General features: G+C 42.0%; 1 long non-coding RNA gene across 1 annotated transcript; it reads right to left on the bottom strand.

The window, feature by feature from the left end:
- Window positions 1-9966: 9966 nt before the first annotated feature.
- Window positions 9967-12219, bottom strand: LOC130453868 (uncharacterized). The gene is made up of 2 exons (XR_008911502.1): window positions 11541-12219; window positions 9967-10126 (listed from the first exon to the last, which is right to left on the bottom strand). It is a non-coding gene; the product is annotated as an uncharacterized LOC130453868 (long non-coding RNA).
- Window positions 12220-21235: the final 9016 nt, after the last annotated feature.

The following is a 21235-nucleotide window of genomic DNA, read 5'->3' as shown; positions in this document are numbered from 1 at the left end:
GAGAAGAGGAAGAAAAGGGAGGAGGAGATACATAAAATGAATACACAGCAGAAAAAAAAAGCAGGAAACACACAACTTTCAGCTGACATGGATTTCCAGTGAAAACTCAACCAAAGTTCTGGCCTTTGAAAGGAAAAAAAAAACACTTCTCTGCATTAGTCTCTCTGTGCCTTCCCAAATGACAATGGCTTAGTCTGATGCACTGACTTAATTTTGAATTGCTTTTTCAGAACCTCAGTTTCCTCATCTGTAAATTGACTGCTAATAATCGCTCTGGTCCCTACATCACATGGTTGATAAGAGGCCCCAAGAAGATAACTGTAATGTTTTTGCAAAGCTAAAGTGCTATGTAATGTCGGATATTATTCATGGTAGAGAGCCAGAGGGAAAACAAAGGGCCATCCATCTGCAGGCAACCTCAGCACTTACCTAATCCAATGAGAGGAAATGAAATCCCAGGGAAGTTAGGTTGATTTGTCCCACGTCGCACACTGGGTTCTGTCTCCTACCAGAGTCTAGGTTCTTCCCATTATGTGGAGCTTCCTTTTTCTCTATCCCCTGAGATGGAGCACATTTTGATCAGGGCTTCTGGGGGCGATGCTGTCTAAATGTTCTCTAAACTCTGAAGATGACTAATAGGAATAATAACTTCTATTTCTGTAGCACTCTGAGGTCCATCACACTCCATGCCCTCATCTACTCTGTCTGTTTTGCCACACTCTCTCCAGCTCGGGTACAGCTTGTGAAGAATCAGGAAACCCAGGTGGTCCATCTGGGCTCTGGGCTCTGACGGCAACCAGACTGACTGCACAGGCAGCCAGACAGGCTGAAACAGAAACTGGCAGCCCCCAAAATGATTCACTGGGGGAAAGAGCAAGGGAGTGGGCACAGATGTTAAGAGGCAGGCTGTCTGTCTGTTCTAGGGTCTGCAGCTTAGAAGAACTCCTTCATACCTGCCTTCAGATAGGTGAGTGGAATATGGAGAGAGGGGTCCTAGACAAGTATACAGATGGGCATGGAACCAGAGCTAGTATCAAAGTACCAGGGACAGTTAGACAACTCAGTGGATTGAGAGCCAGGCTTAAAGGCAGGAGCTAAGAATTCCAATCTGACATCAGATACTTCCTAGCTGTGTGACCCTGGGCAAGTCACTTAACTCCCATTGCCTAGCCCTTACCACTCTTCTGCCTTAGAACCAATATACAGTGTTGATTCTAAGATGGAAAGCAAAGATTTTTATGAAGAATGAATAGATGAATGAAGGAGTGAGTGAATGAATGAATAAGTGAATGAATGAGTTAATGAATCACATATTGAAGAATCAAAGAGACCATGCAGTCTAATTCTGTCTTTTTAGAGTTAAGGTCTATAAAGCAAATGACTTTCCTAAGGCGATGTCAGTAATTAATGGCAAAGCCAGGCTTCAAACCCAGGTCCATAAGGCTAAATATGTTTTGTCCTATTTTTTTTTATTTTGTTAAGTATTTTCCAATTACATTTTAATCTGGTTCAGTCTACACTTGAAGTGTTGTGGGGAGTGGTTGGACACCTCTGCACCCCCCAGGATGCCTCTCTCCATGAACTGCAAGAATCATAGAGAGGAGAGGGAGGGTTCCCTTATGGGGGGGATTCCTGGGCAGTGATGCCCAGGCAGGACAGGTCAGGCAGGACAATAGGCAAACTCACACACACACACACATACACACACACACACACACACACACACACACACACACACACACCTCTTCCACATCCCCATGAGCACACAACAAATACACTTCAGCCTGAACATGGTCCCAGAATCTCAGACTTCCCAACATCATAGAGATGGCAAACAACAAAGGCAAAATGGGAAACTGTGTCTGTTAAGTCCAAATGCAAAACTCTGGTTGCTGGTCCATGCCTCTGAAGAAAGCCCCATCTACTTTGGGAATATTCTAATGATTAGGAAGTTTGGGTTTCTAGGGGGGGTTGTTGTTTTTCCTTAAATCAAACCTAAATCTGCCTCCCTACAACTTCCACCCACTTTAGGGCCAAGCAGAACAAAGCTTATCCCTCTTCCTCCAAATACTTGAATATAGCTATTATTTCCCCACAAAGTTTTCTGCTCTCTGGATTAAGGGTCCCTAATATTTTCTCTCTATTTATTTGCTTGTTTGTTTTTATTATTATTATTTATTATATTGTTTACTGTGTATATATTTATTCTATATTAATATGTATATTATAGAATCAATACAAAGTATCAATTCTAAGGCAGAAGGACAGTGAGGGCTACACAATTGGTGTTAAGTGACTTGCCCAGGGTCATAGTATCTGAATTCAGACTTGAACCCAGGTCCTCCCAGCTCCCAGACTGGCTCTCTATCCACTCTCTAAGCCATCAGCCACCCCATCTTCAATATTTTCAACCAGGCTTCATGGGGCATGGACACACTCACCCCCAGACTAATGCACAGAAATGCATAGACATGTATATAGACTCCACCTGAGTCTGGCATCTATCTGCAGCCAAGTCAGTTGACAATCACTTACCATGTGCCAGGCACTGTGCTAAGTCCTGGGGATGCCAAGACAGGCAAATATACAGCCCCTGCCCTCCAGCTGCTCCCAGTCCAATTGGGGAGACAATGTGGAAACAACTCTGTACAAACCAAATGCATGCAGGATAAATTGGAGATAATCTCCATAACTTGTGTGTGCTGGAATATGGCATGAGAGATGTATTATGAACCTCTAGGTAGCTGTGTACCCGGCTCTGTTTAAACGTGGCTGGCATTGTAATGCCTACAGCCGAGAACGGATTGTGAGTGAACAGGGAGACTTCTCTCTCCCAGGAGCAGAGCTGGCTTCTTTCATTCCAGACGCTTTGCTTCTATTGAGAAAGCCTAGGATCACACTAGATTTGACTTCATTGGAGCTTGTGGTCCATCAAGTCCTCCTTCCTCCCCCACCAGGTCTTTCTCAAATGAATTGTTGTCTCCCTCAAGGCCAAGAGGAAGAAATAACTCCTGGATCTCTTAAGAAGAAAACTCATGGGGGCATCTAGGTGGCTCAGTGGATAGAGAGCCAGGTCTGGAGATGGGAAGTCCTAGGCTCAAGTTTTTGGCTTCCAACACTTCCTAGCTATGTGACCCTGGGCGAGTCACTTAACCTCCATTGTCTAGCCCTTGTGGTTCTTCTGCCTTGGAACCAAAAGTATGGAAGGAAGGAGGGAAGGAGGGAAGGGGGAAAGAAGGAAGAAAGGGAGAGAGGGAGGGAGAAAGAGAGGGAGGAAGAAAGAGAGAGAGGGAGAAAGAGAGGGAAGGAGAGAGGGAGGAAGAAAGAGAGGAAAGGAGGGAGGGAGGAAAGGAGTCAGAGAGGGAGGAAGAGAGGGAAGGAGGGTGGGAAGGAGGCAGGGAGAAAGAGAGGGAGGGAGGGAAGGAGGCAGGTAGGGAGGAATAAAGGAAGGAAGGAAGGAAGGAAGGAAGGAAGGAAGGAAGGAAGGAAGGAAGGAAGGAAGGAAGGAAGGAAGGAAGGAAGGAGGGAAGGAGAGAAGGAGTGAAGGAGGGAAGGAAGGAGGGAAGGAGGGAAGGAGGGAAGGAAGGAAGAAAGGGAGAGAGGGAGGGAGGGAGGGAGAAAGAGAGGGAGGGAGAAAGAGAGGGAGGGAGAAAGAGAGGGAGTAAGAAAGAGAGGAAAGGAGGGAGGGAGGGAAGGAGTCAGAGAGGGAGGAAGAGAGGGAAGGAGGGTGGGAAGGAGGCAGGGAGAAAGAGAGGGAGGGAGGGAAGGAGGCAGGAAGGAAGGAAGGAAGGAAGGAAGGAAGGAAGGAAGGAAGGAAGAAAGGAAGGAAGGAAGGAAGGAAGGAAGGAAGGAAGGAAGGAAGGAAGGAAGGAAGGAAGGAAGGAAGGAAGGAAAGGAGGGAGGAAGACCAGATCATGGGAGTTAGATGGAGATAACTAGCCTGAGCTGGGGAACTGATAAAAGCTCTCTCCAAGCTGGACTCCATGCTCCTGGCCCGTAAGTAGCCAATGATTCCAAGATGTCCAGGGTTAATTAGTTTTAGCATCTCAGGGAAGGTCTATTAGTCAGTAAACATTTACTGAATCCCTACTCTGTGCCAGACACTGTGCTGAGCACGTGAAGATGCAAAGAAAGGCAAAAGACAGCCCCTGCTCTTAATGAGCTCACAGTCTAATGGGGAAAACAACATGCAAACACCCATGTACAGACAGGATACTCGTTTAGTCATTTTTCAGTCATGTTCAACTCTTAGTGACCCCATTTAGGGTTTTCTTGGCAGTGACACCAAAGGGGTTTGTCATTTCCTTCTCTAACAATCAGGATAGAGACAGGATAATCTTCCAAGGGAAGGCACTAGCACTGAGGAAACTGGGAAAGGCTTCCTGCAGAAGGCATGGTCAGCTGAGAATAAGTTGCTTCTGTGATAACCCATTCCAAGAAAGAGGTCAGGAGAAGAGGCAGCCCCCAGAAGAGTGCCCTGAGTCCCTGGATGGCACGAGGCAGGCAAGGAGTGCTGTATCTTCATATACACGTGCGTCTGAACAGAAGGACTCAAATGGGCACTCAGGTTCACAGTGAGAAATTCTTGACGTGCCTTAGCAATCATTTGGTTTATCAAAAGATGGAGGAAGGGACTAGTGCAACTTCTATTCTGGTCCTAATTTTCCCCAACAAGGAAAAACTAGCAGCTAGATTCTAAGTGGAATTTGAGCAATGGAAGTGACCACTTCATGTTATAATTTGTGATAGAGGAGAAGTAAACTGGGCACAGTCTGACCTGCACCCTAAATTTGGGAGTGCAGATTTCAAAGGGTCCAGAGAGATGTTACATTCACAGGAGTCTCGTTTTCATGCTAGAAAGCATATTTGAGATAAGATCAAGGACACAGAGCAGGAAGGGGTTTCCAAGAATGAATCTAATGTTCTTAATTTACAGATGGAGAAACTGATGCCTAGAGAAGTTAAGTGACTTGCACAATGTGTCTGAGATTGATTTTGAATCTGATTCATTCATTAACAAACTTAAATAAAAGCAAGGCCACTAATGGAAATATAAGGATGCTTGTAGACCAAAATTTGATTCTGAAAACCACATATTACCTATATTCCATTGTGGTTTTATATATTTTGTTAAGAATTTCCCAATTACATTTTTAAACTCTCGCCTTCCATCTTAGAATCAATGCTGTGTATTGGTTCCAAGGCAGAAGAGTGGTAAGGGCTAGACAATGGAGGTTAAGTGACTTGCCCAGGTGTCTGTAGCCAGCTTTGAACCCAGGATCTCCCATCTTTGGGTCTACCTCTCAATCCACTGAGCCACCTACCTTCTCTCTCCCAATTATATTTTAATCTGGTTTCTCCACACTGGGGAGTGTTGTGAGTCTCCGTAATCTTCTTGACTCCAGGCCTGGCGCCCTGCCCACTGTGCCTCCTAGCTGCCCTTGTATCCCACATAACAAAGTTTTTTAAAGACAAAAGAAAATGAAAACATTAGCACAGTTGATGAAAAATTCCCAAAGCATGTATAATATGCAACACTTGGGGACCCCATAAAGGTGTAGGGCAGAAGAGTCTTCTCAGATCTCTTCTTTTGAGTCATGCTTAACAAACTTATTTTTAAAACTAATTGTTTATCCTTGACCTAGTGCCATCTGCTGCCCAGCATCTCTGCTACCTCTAACCTTTATTTCATTTATTTCATTTTTTATTTCATTTCATTTTTCATCATTTCATATTTCATTTATTATGACTCCAAGAGTCAATGTCTTTTCCTGTAAATTTCCTATACTACTTTAATGGCTTCCTTGGCTTCTGTGGTATTTAGGAGAGGGGTATAAATGATATGTTTATTGAGTTTTTATAGGATGCAGAATAGAAAGGGGCTGTCAGAAGGTAGAATGGAGCAAGTGCAGGGCTGAGAGTCAGAGGACACGGGTTCAGATTTCAGTTTTGTCACTATCTTGGGATAGCCACTCAACATCTCATCCACAGTTTCCTCAACTATAAAAAGAGGAGTTTGAGTTAGGCCCTTTCCAGTCAATCTGTGACTACATGATTCAATGATTTAACCTATTTAATGAAACAGTGGGGATCCACAAAAATATTGCTAGGATAGAATGATGAATAGAGTAGGAGATCTAAATTAATGGGTGGAAATGTGAGTTCCATTTGGGTATTTTTTTTTACAGTCAGCTTCACAAGTGTGTATGGAGAAGGAGAGTAAGCTGCAGTTTATGTTCAAAATATCTAAGATTGTAAGTGGACTTCCAACTCATAATGAATCAATATTACATTGTGGCAGCCAGAAAATAATGGGGTTGGGTTTTTTTTTGCTTTCTATCTTATTCCCTATTTATTTAAAAAATAATTTTTAACATTCAAGTTTTTTTTCATTTTTAAACCCTTAATTCTCTCCCCCTTCCTTCTCTCCCTTCCACCCTCCCCAAGAGAGTAAGCAATCTGATGTAAATTTTACATGTACAATCATGTAAAACATTTTTCCTTACTAGTCCTTTAGAGGAAAAAAAAACAAAAAATAAATAAACAAATAAATAAATGAATAAATAAATAAATAAGAAACTGAAATATAGTATGCTTTAGTTTAGATTCAGGCTCTATCTGTTCTCCCTCTGAAAGCAGACAATATTTTTCATATGAGTCCTTTAGGAGTGTCTTGGATAATTATATTGTTGAGAACAGCTAAGTCGTTCACAGTAGTTCACCATAAAATTTTGCTATTACCATGTATTGTATTCTGCTGGCTCTGCTCACTTCACTCTGCATCAGTTCATGTAAGCCTTCCCAGGTTTTTCTAAAGTCATCCTGCTTGTCATTTCTTATAACACAATAGTATTCAATTACAATAATATACCATAATTTAGCTATTTCTCAGTTGATGGGCATCCCTTCACTTTCCAATTCTTTACCACCTCAAAAAGAACTGCTATTTTTTTTATATATAGGACCTTTTCCTTTTTGCTTTGTTTCGTTATAAATGTATGTTTTCTTAAGATTGCATTAGTAAATTCAGAGTCTAGAATAAGAAAGATGATAGTCACATAATCCTTGGATGGGTCATTTCTGGGCAACCCACATTTTTAAGGATTCTGGCATACTGGACCATGTCCAAAGGAAAGTAATGTTACAAGGGAATCACTTTAAAAGACTGATATATATTAATTTAAGGTCGCCAAGGAATTCAGCTATGTAATTCCTAAATGAAAAACTCAAGTCAGCCGTCAGCTTTTTTGGAGTTTAATTACAATAGGAGCAAGAAAGGAATTAGAGATAGAGAGAGAGAAAAAGGGAGAGAAGGGAATAGGGCTTAAATACCCCTTCTGTTTAGGCTGGGCCAAAAGGCCCAAGCCCTTAGATAGCTGGGGCAAAGAAAAGAGATCAGTCCCTATCACTCATGTGACCAAAATGGAGAAACAGTCTCAGAGGCCCCTACCTTCAGCTTCCTTCAGCGCAAGCTTCTCCGAGTCCACCGCAATCACCCCGACCAAACTCCTCAACAACCCCCAAGTCTCCAGACCCTCCTATCTTTAAGGAAACCCTCCAAGTTCCTCCTCTCAGTTCTCCCATCTACCAATCACTGTTCATCAATTTCCCTGTGCCAATGGAGGCTCTAGCTTAACCCAGGACCGCCCAGAGGTTTCTGGCTTTTGCACATGTCTGTTGAAGGTCATATTTTCAAATGATTAAATCTTTGATCTAGGCTGCAGCCCTTACTCAATCCTGTTAGGACTGAATAGGGTGGAGATTTATTCCAAGTATCTCCATTGTATCAATTCTAAAATCAATCATGATTCAAAGAAATTCCTGTTCTATGCTTAAGCATAGGTCAAAGTCCTTTCCATTGTTCAGCAAAAGGTTTCTGTTCTAAAGTAATCTGAAGAAGGGAAGAGAAGGAACCTCCCATGCCAATGGGGTTCCCATTCCAATAGACTATCAGTAAGAAATTTTCCAAGTATGAAATATCCCAATGGTGAAATTTCCAACATTTATAAGTCTAAGGAAATTTTGAGGTTTACAGTAACCAGGACAAAGACAGGTCCTGGGATCATTCAAATAAGAATCATTTGAAGAATTTCAGCTGTTAACCTGAAGAAGAAAAAGGAGGAAGTAAACTCCCCAATAATTATAATCATCCAAACAGGAATGGACTACCTTGGGAGATAATGAGTTCCTCACCAGGGTATAATAAATTGAGTTCTGGATCTAGAAAAAGAAAGACCTGCTCCTTAATACTGCCTCAGATAATCACCATCAGCGTGAACCTAGACAAGGTATTTAATTTCTCTAGGACTCAGTTTCCTCCTTTATGGTACAGTGAAAATATGTCTGGATTTCACGTCATAAGCCCTGGGTTTGAGCTGCCACATTATGCATATGGGATCTTGGTCAAAAACTCTTTTCTCCCCTATAAAATGAGAAAATTGGACCAGACATCAAACTTCTAAGGTTCCTTCCAGCCATAAATTTATTTCCTGTGACTCCAAACAAAAGCTAGGTGACCACTTTTTCAGGGGTATTAGCAAGGGGATCCCTCTTCTGTTAGAAATTATAATAGATGATTTCTGAAGTCTTTGCTCCTCCTGGGTGCTATGGTTCACCCCAACTCCAGTGCTCCTTGATCTAAACCCCTGAGAGAGGAGGAGTTGAGGGAGTCTCTCCTCTGCATACAGGCAATCCCACAGATTAAATTGCATTATGTTAGAAGATTGCCACTCCTCTTCAAGAGCCTCTGAGAGAGCATAATCAAGAATGAAAAATGCTCTCGAACAGCAGGATGTCAAGCTGCCTGTGAGAGCTGCACTCTCAGCTAATATTGTAAGGGTTTTTTCCCCCTACATTTGCAATTAACACCATCTCCAAATAGGTCCATTACATTCTGCCTGCCAGATGTGTACAGGAGAACTCTTTGCACAAGCTCATCACCTGTGCACAGAGAAGTGGCAAATATTGCAAAACCATTCCAAGGAGCTTAGTTTTAGAACAAGAAGGGACCTTCGAGACCACCTAACCCCCCCACCCTCAATTTACAGAGGAGGAAACTGAAGCCCCAAGAGGTCAAGAGTGTCTTATCCAAGGGCATATAGGGAATAAGGGCACAGAATCAGGCTTCAAACTCAATCCCTTTGATGCTAAATCCTAGCCCTTTATCCTGCTGGGCCATAGTTGCTGTGAGCCCCAACTTTAACTCCCTTCCACTGATTTTCTTTTTTGCTGAGAAAGAATGCTGCTGTCAACAGAACCCAGTGAAAGCCAAAGGAAGGGGGATATCTAGAAAGCCAAAGGGGAGATTCAGTGACACTTTGAGCTGGGGGACACAAGAGCTGAGATCTGGCTCCAGCTCATTCTATGACCTTATGTAAGATGTTTCCTCCATCTGAGTTTCAGATTCCTTCATGATAGAATAAAGAAGGGAAGGAGGATTGTATAGTCCTATAGCCAGTAACTTACTGAATATTTTAAACTGGGTGTCACATATGTGCCTCCAACTCCATATGTTCGAAAGAATGTGTTATCCACCCCCCCAAAAAATATCCCACTCACTCCTCCTCTGAACTCTATTTCTTTTGAAGGCATCAGGTCTCAGGTACCCAGGTTTGCCAACCGGAAATCATCCTCAACTCTTCCCTCTCCATTGCCCAATATGTCCAAACCAATCAATTGCCAAGTATTGTCAATTCTATTCCTGCAACATTTCTCCCAGTATTCCCTTTCTTTCTATTCATACAATCTCCAGCCTAATATAGCTCCCTGTCATCTCTTATCTGAGCTATGTGGAAAAAATATGTGACTTATCCAAGGTTACACAAGCTTTTGCAGAAGCCTCTTCATTGGTCTCCCTGGCTTAAATCTCTTTCCTTTGCAAGCCCATCTTCCATAGAGCTGCCAACGTGATTTTCCAAAACTTAATTATAATCATGCCACTCCTCTTCTGAATAAACTCTCGGTGGCTCTAGTTCTAAGTTCTATTTAATTCTCAGTTACCTCTAAGGTAAGTAATATGACAGATAAAGTGTATAACATGGAGTTGAGAAGATCTGAGTTTGAATCTTGCTTCAGATGCCAACGGTGTGTCTTTGGGCTATGTGTCTCTCAGCGTCACTGTTCTCATCTGTAAAATGGAATAACAGTTATCTTCAAGAGTTATTTGCATTTGTTGCTCTGCCTGGTTTTACCTCCAGGGAACAAGATACCAGGTACCCCCTGCTGGTCTCCCTTTTTCTTATCTCCTTTTATGTATTAGCTCCTCTACTTAGATTGCAAACTCCCTTAGAACAGAGACTATCTTTCTTTCTTTTTATTAATTATAAATTCAGTGTTTAGCACAATACCTGACACATAGTAGGCACTTAATGAACATTTATTGGATTAGATTAGATCAAATGAGACGATATATATAATTTTTGTTCTTCAGTCATTTCAGTTGTATCCAACTCTTCAATGGACAAAAATTTAGAGTTTCCACAGCAAAGATACTGGAGTAGTTTGCCATTTCCCTCTCCAGTTCATTTTACTGACGAGAAAACTGAGGCCAATAGGGTTAAGTGACTTGTACAAGATCATACAGCAAGTAAGTGTATGATATTGGATTTGAACTCGGGTCTTCCTGAGAAGATAATATATAAAGCACCTAGTAAACTTTAAAGGCATATATAAATCCCAAATACTATTACTATGATTTTTGCCTCTATCTGACATTATAAGCCCTTCCCAATGTGGTTTCCAACCTACCTTTCCAGCTTATTATGCATTGGTTCTCCTCACTTACTCTACAGTCCATCTGAATGTTTCTCACCTCCCTGGAATGAATTCCCCATTCACCTTGGCCTCCCTCTTCCCCGACACCACAATCGTTTCCCATTGATTTTGTGTCTCTTTCCCATTCACTTATGGAGAGAGCTCTCCTTACAGAATGTAAGCCCCTCAAGGGCAGGAATTATTGGATTTTTGTCTTTGCATGGCCAGCGCCTTTGTGTCATCGGCTGTACACTGGACACACAAAGACAAAAACCAAGCGGTCTCTGGATGGGTATGCCAGGCGTGGGAAGGACGGGATCTAAAGTGTAGGAAGGATCTCCCAGCCCAGGGATTCCACAAATCCATCTGTGTACACTCCCTCGTGCCTTGTCCATAGAAGAGGCATAACAGTAATAGTTATTACAGCTAGCATTTATATAGGGCTCTAAAGTTTGCAAAGTATCTCAATTGATCTTCACCTCAATCCCAGGAGATACTAGATACTATTATTGTGCCCATTTGATAGTTAAGGAAACTGAAGAAAGCAAAGATTAAGTGCCTTCCTTCTTCCAGATCTTGTAGCGACTCTCTGAGGCTGGATTTGAACTCAGCCTTCCCGAGTCCAGCCAGAAAGCTTTCTATCCGCTGTACTATGTAGCTGCTTATTAATGCTGTAATTCATGAATGCTTCTGAACTGACTGATGATTAATTGATATGAGTTCATAGATCCCCACTAGGTAATGAGGACAACCTAACCTAGTTTATGTGCAAAGAGCCCCAGGAGTACCTGAGTGCAGAGAAGATGAGAATTAGGACATTCACAAACAGAGGCAAAGCGAAGCCACCCAAGGGGACAGCCGTGGAGAAAGTGGCTCTTTCTCCATGTCCTGGCCACGTCCATGAATCATTGTGGTAGGTAAGGCAGAAGGAAGACTATATTTGGCATCCGAATACAAGAGTTCAATGACTGACTCTGACATCTGCTCTTTGAGTGACCACGAACATGAAGTCACAGAGGCACAAAGGAGGATGACATGGCTGGGAATGGGGAGAGAGGCATGATGGAGGGATTCCCTAGACCCGGGCAGCAGAGGTGAGACCTCTCAGGAGTGGCCCAATGGTCCTGCCCAGGCTTCAGGTTGAGCAGATGGCAGAAGTTCTGGGAGGTCAATGCTTGGCATCATTGCAGGTTTGTTATGGAGTTGCAAAAGGGGGGACATGCTAAAGGGCTGGAAAGCTGGGAAACAATTGATGTAGAGACTTCCTGTAGTCAAGGATATGGAAATGATGTAACACAAAGGATAGAGGGCTGAGTCTGGGAGACCTTGGTTCAAATTCTGCCTAGGATAGCCACCAGTTAAGTGACTGGACCTCTCTAAGCCTCTATTTCCTTTTCTATAAAATTATCAGGTTAGATTTGGTGGCCTCTCAGGCCAATGTCAAGGGTCCAGGACACAGCAACCAGGTGGCCCAGTGAATAGTTTTTGATATGGTTCTATGAGCCATTGACAAAAATAATTTAGTTCCATTTAAACAGATGTCATTTTAGCTGGCTGCCCAGATGGGCAGAGGTGTCAGGAGCAGCTAGCATGGGGAGTCTGACCTTTAAAAGTCTAGAAGCGTCATCACACACCTAAATGGCATACAGGAGCCAGACGCTGGCCTGCACCTCTCCTGTCTTGGGACTCACCCATTAAAGAATGGACTGAACCAGATCTCAGGGGAGGAAGGTACCAGCCTCCTCGCATTGAGGTCTGAGGGACTCATCGTCTGAGGGACATACAGTGATTAGGGAGCTCACACTCCTCTGACCTTCCAGACCAGTCTCCTAGCTTTCCCTTCAATGTGTAATGATCACAATAGCATTTACACAGCACTTTAAGATTTACAAAGCTCCTTACAGAGGTTATTTCTTTTAATCTCCGGCCCTGGTAGGTAGGTGCTATTATTATCCTTTCTTTACAGATAAGGAAATTGAGACATACCTCACAATGTAAAAAGTATTTAAATGCCTCCTCTTCTAAGCAGCCTTCTCTGATCTCCTGAGGTTTTAATGACTGTCTTGCTCATTCTTTTCAGAGCATTTTTAACCCTTGCCTTCTGTCTTAGAATCAATGCTAAGTATTAGTTCCAAGGCAAAAGAGCAGTAAAGGGTAAGCAACAGGAGCTAAGTGACTTGCCCAGGGTATCACAGCCAGGGAGTGGCTGAGGTCAGATTTAAAACCAGAACCTCTCATCTCTAGCCTGGCTTTCTATCCACTGAGCCATCTGACTGCCCCCCTTTCATTGCACTTTGACTGTATCTGAAGACAATATGGTGAGGGGGGAAGGGAAGAGCACTGACTTGCATATCAAAGGACTTGGGTTCAAATTCCACCTCTAACACTTCCTACCTATGTGATCTTGGGCAAGATATTTCACTTTCCTGGATCTCAGTTTCCCTATCTATAAAATGAGAGAGGATTGGTTCATTCCATCTCCAATGCATTTATCCTGTTATATATAAAGATTTATAGATATCTGTTGTTGTTCAGTTGTTTTTCAATCATGTTCTACTCTTCGTGGCCCCATTTGTTGTTTTCTTGGCAGAGATACTAGATCGGTTTGCCATTCCCTTCTCCAGCTCATTTTACAGATCTGAACACTGAGGCCAACAGAAGTTAAGTGACTTGGCCAGGGTCACACAGCTAGCAAGTGTCTGAGGCCATATTTGAACTCAGAAAAATCAGTCTTTCTGACTCCTGGCCCAACACTCTGCTTGCTGCACCATCTAGCTGCCTTACTTTCTCCAGGAGGAATCTGATCTTTGTGTTTCTCTATTACCAAACATGGCGGATCCTATGGAAATGTTTATTGTACTGATATCAGACTGGTATTACAATCGTATTTTCTAGACAAGGGACATGAAATATAGTGATGCCCAGGCTAGTTCCTTGATCCTGTCTCCCTCCAGGCAGAACTTGGGAGCTCAGCATCAGTCCCAGAGATAGCTGTTTCTGCCTGGGTCTCATGCCTTACTGATTGCAAGCTGTAGATAAAAATTTGGGGTGCCAGGGGAACTAGGATGGCATTATAGATTGGTTTACAGTTATATGACTGCTTTAAAAGCTGACTTTCTTTCATTTATTTTCTTATAATAGCAAATGTCCAATTAATAGAACATGAATTAGTTGTGAACCACCCCTAAAAAATGTGGTGACGATGACCCTGGGTCATAACCCTTGACATTTTTTAGAGTCCTTGCCTCTAGTCTCCAGGATCAGACACTATCAGAGATCACAGAACCCTGTGGCATCACTCCTGCTATTTCTTTAGCATCTTTGCCCTGGTACCTAGCACCTGGACAATTCCATCGCAAAGAGTTGGTGGGGAGCGAAGGGGGATGCAGGGGAGAAATTAGGCAGCAACCAACTAGCAGGGCCTCCAGAGAGAACTCCGACCCCAGAAATTACCCTGAAACCTTGGAGACACGGCCTAATGCCTTCCCAAGCCAGACAGCTTTAATCAGAGAGGGAAAGCAGAGTGTACCAGGCAAGGAGGCTTCAAAGGGAAACTCATTTCCAGGGCTTAGGTCCCGCTTTCTGCTCTGCTCTGGCATTTGCAGAGTCGTGTGCTTGCATCCAAAGCAGAAGCTCCGGCTTTTAAGGGCCTGGGGATGAACCTTCTGAGATGGATTTTCCTTCACCTCATTATCTTTGGCTCCCCAGGATCAGAGGTCACGTCAATAACTTTCCACCAGCTGCCGTGTGGAGATCTACCGTGAGATTGCAAATCTGTTTTAGGAACCATAAATCCATTTTCTCCCCTGGAAATCAATTGGCTGTTCTGGAAACCAAGTTACTAAATCCAGTGCTAAATGCAACAGCTTATAAATCAAAATGTCCCCTTTTATTCCAGGTACCCAGCACCTGGCAGGCTCAGAGCAAGGCTAGGAGAAAGTGCCCTTCATCCTGGTGGTGTTGGCATCCAGCTCCTAGTGGAGGGGCCAGGGGAGCAAGTACCCTGGAGTACCCCAAAGAGTACAAGTCTACACAAACTGATGAAGTGAAAGAAGGAATAACTAAGCACAAGAGAAGTAGCTGGCTAATCTAAAGAGCCACTCAATCGAGCAATTTGAGGTAGATCTGCTAGGGCTGAGCCTGCCAACTCTGCAAAGAAAATTCAAGGAGACTTGAGGGTGGTGGGGAGCTGGCAATGGGGCACGTGTGTTCACTACCTGACCTCCAGGCTAATTTTAGTCAGCCCTGATGTACTGCCATCCCAGCAGCCTCTGTGCCTGGGTGAAGGGCAATCAGGACAGGAATTTTGAGGCCATGTACCAATCTCCATAGCAACTACTTAAGTCTGAGGACCTTGGATATAGTCACCCAAAGGGGCTGGGAGGGAAAGAAGGAAAGATGACAATTCAGAGTAATTCCCTGAAGAATAGGGAAGGATGGGTTCTTACAAATCCAGAGTAACCTAGATCTTCTCCAACTGGCTCCCAAGGGCTCCTTGTTAAAATTTGTGGGCTTTTAAACCTTGGAAATAGGCAAAAGCTACAAATCAATACTTGCTTGGTTGTTCTACTGATTGTTTAGTCTTAGGAAAATCATTGATAAAATGTAAGTAATGTAGATTAAACTTAAAGTGTGTCCTGCAGCACTTTTTAAATTTTGGAAACCTGGTTGTCAAACATTTACCAGCATTCTTCTGCATAAGGATCTCTGAGGTAGAAGGGATTATCAGGACATTGAAGAAGGGACCTCAGAAATCATTTGTCCAACTACTTGTTTTTACAATTGATGAAACTGAGAACCAGTGAATTGTTCAATGTCACACAGGTAGTTAGGTGTGGGGACAAGAAATTGAACCCAAATCTTCTAACTACACACAGAGATATCCTAATCTAGCCATATCCTCAATGAGACTGTGCTTAATGATCTCCCCCCTCCATCCAGCAGTGACAAGAAATTCTCTGCCTCACAGTTATTCATTCCATTTCTGGATAGTTCTTTTTGTAAAAGATTGAGTCTGACCTTGGACTGCAAGCTGTTTTCAGTCTAATCTAAAGTTTAAAATGAGAGAAAAGATAAATTCCTCCACCTGGTAGATGGGAGCACAGCACAGAAGCTCAGAGCTGGAAACAACCTCAGAGATCATGTAGTCTGGTCCATTCCTAAACAGGAATCCTTCCTACACCATCATATACCTGGGCTCTGAAATTCTGTTTGAAGATGACCAGTGATGGGAAACTCCCCACTTTTCAGAAGTCAGTCAGATTGTGGTAGATGAAGAACTGGATGCTTTCAGAAAAACCTGGGAAGATTTACATGAATTGATGGAAAGCAAAATGAGCAGAACCTGGAGATCTCTGAACACAGTAACAACTTTACTGTACAATGATCATCTGTGGATGACAGCTCTTCTGATCAATAAAACAATTCAAGGAAGGCCCAAAGGACTCATGATAAAAAATGCTATCTGTCTCCAGAAAAAGAACTAGTGGAACCTCAATGGAGATTGAAGCCAAATTTTTTCAAACTTTATTATTCTTGAAATTTTTTTTGGTCTGTTCTCTTTCACAACATAACTAATGTGGGGATGTTTTACTTGACTACACTTGTATAACCTATATTGAATTGCTTGTCTTCTCAAGGAAGAGGGAGAGGAGGGAGGAAGGGAAAGAATTGGAACTCAAAATTTTTTTAAATGAATGTTATAAACATTTTGTTTATAAGTACTTGAGAAAAATAAGCAATACTAAAAAGTAATCAATGAATAAACATTTGTTAATCTACTACTATCTGCACCTCCCGTAACAACTGGCGTCCCATGCCCATTGTGCCACAAACTTTGCGCCTCAGCCTTTGGACTCCAAAGCCACATGAGGGTACATCAATAGATGATAATGCACAAAGACAATTGTCATTCTTGGTCACCGAGAGACTACCACTATACTATACTATATGCTAGGCATTGTTCTAAATTCTGGAAAGCTCATTTTTTTACATCTCATTTTTATGAAAATTCCTTCCCTTTTTCCAGGTTGTTAAATACTTGAAAACAATCATTTATATCTGTGAAAAAGAGTCCTGAAGTCAGAGGATCTGGATTCAACTTCTATCTCTCATTCTTACCACCTATAAGACATGAAAGAAGTCTTTTAAACTTCCTTGGACTTTGTTTCCTCATCTGTAAAATGAGAAGTGTAAAAAAAGATCTGTAAAAAAAAAAGAATTGCCTTAGGAATCAAAGGACCTGGGTTCAAATTGTGTCCCTGATAGTTATCATCTGTGCACAAGTTATAACCTCTCTGGACCACAGCTTTCTTCTCAGTAAAAAGGCAATGGAATGAGATGACCTCTAAGATTCTTTCCAGCTTTATAACTAGGATCCCAGAATTCCCAAGTCTTTCCTTCTTCAATTTAAGCACTCCTAGTTTCTTCAACTTATCAGTATGTGGCATTGTTCATTTGTTTTTAAATTAATCTTACATTTTAAATATTTTATTACTAAATATTTCTTTTCTCTTCCTTCTATGCTTCCTCCTTCCTCGAGTTGAAAAAAAAAAAGAAAAACTCTCATGATAAACAAGTATGGTCAAGCAACACGAATTCCCACACTGGCCATATCCAAATATACATGTCTCATTCTGCAATTTCAATAGATCAACTCTCTGTCATGAGGTTGGCTGCATACTTCATCTATACTCTGAAACCATAGTTAATCATTACCTTGATCAGAGTTCTCAAGTTATTCAAAGTTGTTTCTTTTTTAAAATGTTATTATTCAGTGACCCTGGGCAAGTCACTTGGCCCCCATTGCCTAGCCCTTACTATTCTTCTGCCTTATTGGCTCCAAGACAGAAGGTAGGGGTTTAAAAAAATTGTTATTATTCATATATAAATTTTTCTCCTGGTTCTGCTCAATTCACTCTACATCAGTTCATATGGATCTTCCTGGGTTTCTCTGAAAACCTCCAATATCATTTCTTATAGTCCAATAGTATTCCATTACATTTCTATGCCATAATTTGTTCAGCCATTCCCCAGTAGATGGGCACTCCCTTCATTTCTGGTTCTTTACCACTACAAAAAGATCTCCTATAAATGTTTGCATGTATGCAACTTTTCCTCTTTTTTTGATCCAATTGATGTGTAGACCTCATAATGATAGCATTGGGTCAAAACATACAAACAGTTTAATGATTTTGGAGGCCTAATTTCTAATTATTTTCCAGAATAGTTGGACCAATCTGTATGCCCACTAAGAATGCATTAACATGTAAGAGAGTTTCAAGTTTATCATTTTGGTCGTCCTCCTCTAGACTTATTCCAATTAGCAAGTAAACAATAATTTATTAAGCACCTAGTGTGTGCCAGGCACTGTGCCAAGCACTGGGGATACAAAGATACATACAAAATCCCCTCCTTCAAAAACCTCACAGTCTAATGGGGGAAGCAAAAGGTAAACAATTCTGGGCATATCTACATACAATGTCCTTTCTAAAAGGGTACTACGCCTGAAGAAGATCTCCTCAATGTGGTCTGACAGGGGAAAGTAACACATACACACACAGAGATATAGACATACAATCACACACACACACACACACACACACACACACACATACACACACACTTTGTTATAAATAAAAGCAGAATGCTCATTGTTAGAAAGCTAAACTCACTTCAAAGCTGAGTTCTCAGTAATCTTCAGATACATGTGGAGAACAAGGGAGCCTTTGACCTTCGCGTTGGGATTTAAAACTGGAGAACAGACTGTTAATTAAATACATAAGTGAATTTCAGAGGCTTGTGCTATTTTAGTCTGGGAGGAGTCAGCCCTTGATGGAGTTTTTGTTTTGCTTTGTTTTGTTTGTTTGTTTTTGTAGAGGGTGAGTAAAGAGCTCAAGGACCAATTATAGGGAGGTATGGGACCATGGGATTTATCAGGGCTAATAGACTTGACTTCAGAGCTTAGGGAGAGAGAGATTGGTGGCATGGGGGGGGGGGGGGGCGCTATTATTGTGTGTGAGAAATCAGAGATCAGGTAAGGAAAAAACAGCAAAGTTCAGCTCATAGGCTACTAGGAGTCAGTAGACGGTCCCATGGGATTTCCCAGGTAGTGGAAGTAGAGAGTGAAAAACCAGTTTGGTTAAATCATACAATTTACACACACACACACACACACACACACACACACACACACAAAGATCTCACATCCATTCAGGTTCACCATTACTTGACTGAGGACGTCTCTTGCACTATCCTTAAAGAATGATATTCTAGCCATTGTCAGAAGAGCTCCAGGGAAGAAGGAATGCCCAAAGCTGCCTATCTCACTCTGGGACAGGCTACAAATATTTTTCTATCAAACCTAAATGTGCTTCTTTTTACTTCTACTCTTTGATCCTTGGTTTTTCCCCTGGGGCCAAGCAGACCAAATCTAATCTTTCTTCCATGTGACAGTCTTTCAAACATTTGAACATGGTTATCATGTGTGCCTCACCCAAAAGTCTTATGTTCTCCAGGCTAAACATCCCAATCTACCTCAACTTATCCTCATAGCATTCTCTCCAGCCCTCTCCTCATCCTGGTTGACATCCCAGTGTGACCATTTCTATACTAAAATTGGGTTTCATTACTGAAAGCAGGTTTAAGTCAAGACAGCATAGAGTGGGAACTGTAACCAACTTGCTTTAGATGCTACATTTCTCTCTATTTAGCCTACTTACCAATGTTGGTTGAACTCTTGCCTCAGTAGATCAGACAGAGTCCATGGTGGTATAAAGAACCAATATGATGGCAGAGAAAGCAAAACTGTCTGGGAATAAAGCAGAAAATCTCAATGTGGAGTAGAGGAGGAGAGGATCAAAGCTTTCCAGAAATAAGGGGAGAATTTAGTGGAAAAGAGGAATTTCCCTGCCAAGTTTCTCCATGGAAGGGAAATGTTTTAGGGCACCTGCAAGACAAAATAGAATAAGGTTCTGATAGACTTGAGTGCCAGAGAGTTAGATGGTCTAGAGCAGCACTGGCAAACCTTTTAGAGATCTGCACCTTCAAGCTGCCTGTGAGCTCCCTGCATCACCCCAGATAGTGGAGGGAAGAAGTGCTTTCACTGGGCTGCTGTTCAGAGAGGTGGGGTGTGTGAACATTGTCCCCAGCTGTAGTGGAGAGAGGGAACAAAGAAATCCCATCCAGCACACCAGGTCACACGTGCCACATCTTCACCAACACAGGTCTAGAGTTTAGTAAGAAATTGGATACTCCTCCTGGGAAATAAAATCACCCAAGGAATGGTAGAAAGTGTGTGAAATCTGGAGCTATAGTCAATGAATATTTATTAAGCACTAGTATGAACCAGTCACCATGATATCAACTGTATATATAAAGAAAATCACATAACCCCTGCCCTTAAGAAGTTTATGATCTAATGGAACAGAAAATATACAAACAACTCTATGCAAACAAGTCAAAGATAGAATAAGCTGGTCTTAAATTGCAGATCTGATGCATCCTGGTCATGTTATTCACTTTACCTCTCAAAGCATTTCATTGTCCGACTGTAAAATTAAAGATTTGAACTAGATTATATGCATCACTTATCCTCCCTAAGCCTATTTCATCAGCAGCAAAATGGACATTGATTTGTAAGTTTAAAACTGAAAGGGACCTTAGAGACCATATTATTTTATTTCCTCATTTGACAGATGAGGAAACTGAGGTCCGTGAAGATTTAAGTGACTTGCCCAAGGTCATATAGGTTGTAAGCAAACAGATGGGATTTAAATCCAGAATCTCTGATTCCAAATCTACCCTGACTATGTCTTGGGCTCTAATGAAATAAAGGAAGTTAATCATATAGTACTATACAAATGTTAGCTAGTATTTAACATTGCAAATACCAGGTTACTGCCCTTCAGGCTGGTCTATGCCTTGGAAACTTTTCAGCACTTCCTTAATGAGCTCCTTGCTGACCTTCTGGATTAATTTCTTACTATGTCCCTTGGTGGCTCTTTTCACATTTCCACACCATAAGCAGGATCCTGTATCCCCAAATAGAGGGAATGTTATAAATAAGAATGATGAATGAATAAGAGGCACCATAGCTTGTACTGTTTGGAGAAAAGAGCCTTCCATCACCACCACCACCCAGGGAAATATCCTTGGCATCCTAGGCTCATAGATCTAAAGTAGGAAAGGACCTCAGAGGTCATAAAATATAAATGCCTCATTTAACAGAGGAAGATCTCGGACCCAGAAAGGTTCATAACTTGTCCAAGATCCCACAAGTTGCACACATATAACACTCTCTCTGGGCTCACTCTCCCAACTCACCCTGGGCCAATAGATTGGGTCCCCAGAATGGGACTGATGGCTTTTCATTTCAGGGCTCTAGGTGTAATCATTAGAAATTAAAGCTTCTAACACCGCCACTCACAAGCCCCCATCTGGAGAGCTTTTCTAAAATATCAATCAACCAACTGACCTCAGCTTT

The sequence above is a fragment of the Monodelphis domestica genome, chromosome 4 (genome assembly GCF_027887165.1).
Source record: "Monodelphis domestica isolate mMonDom1 chromosome 4, mMonDom1.pri, whole genome shotgun sequence".
Lineage (NCBI taxonomy): Eukaryota > Metazoa > Chordata > Mammalia > Didelphimorphia > Didelphidae > Monodelphis > Monodelphis domestica.
Note: the sequence above shows the minus strand (reverse complement) of the source record. Positions and strands in the feature narration are given on the sequence as shown.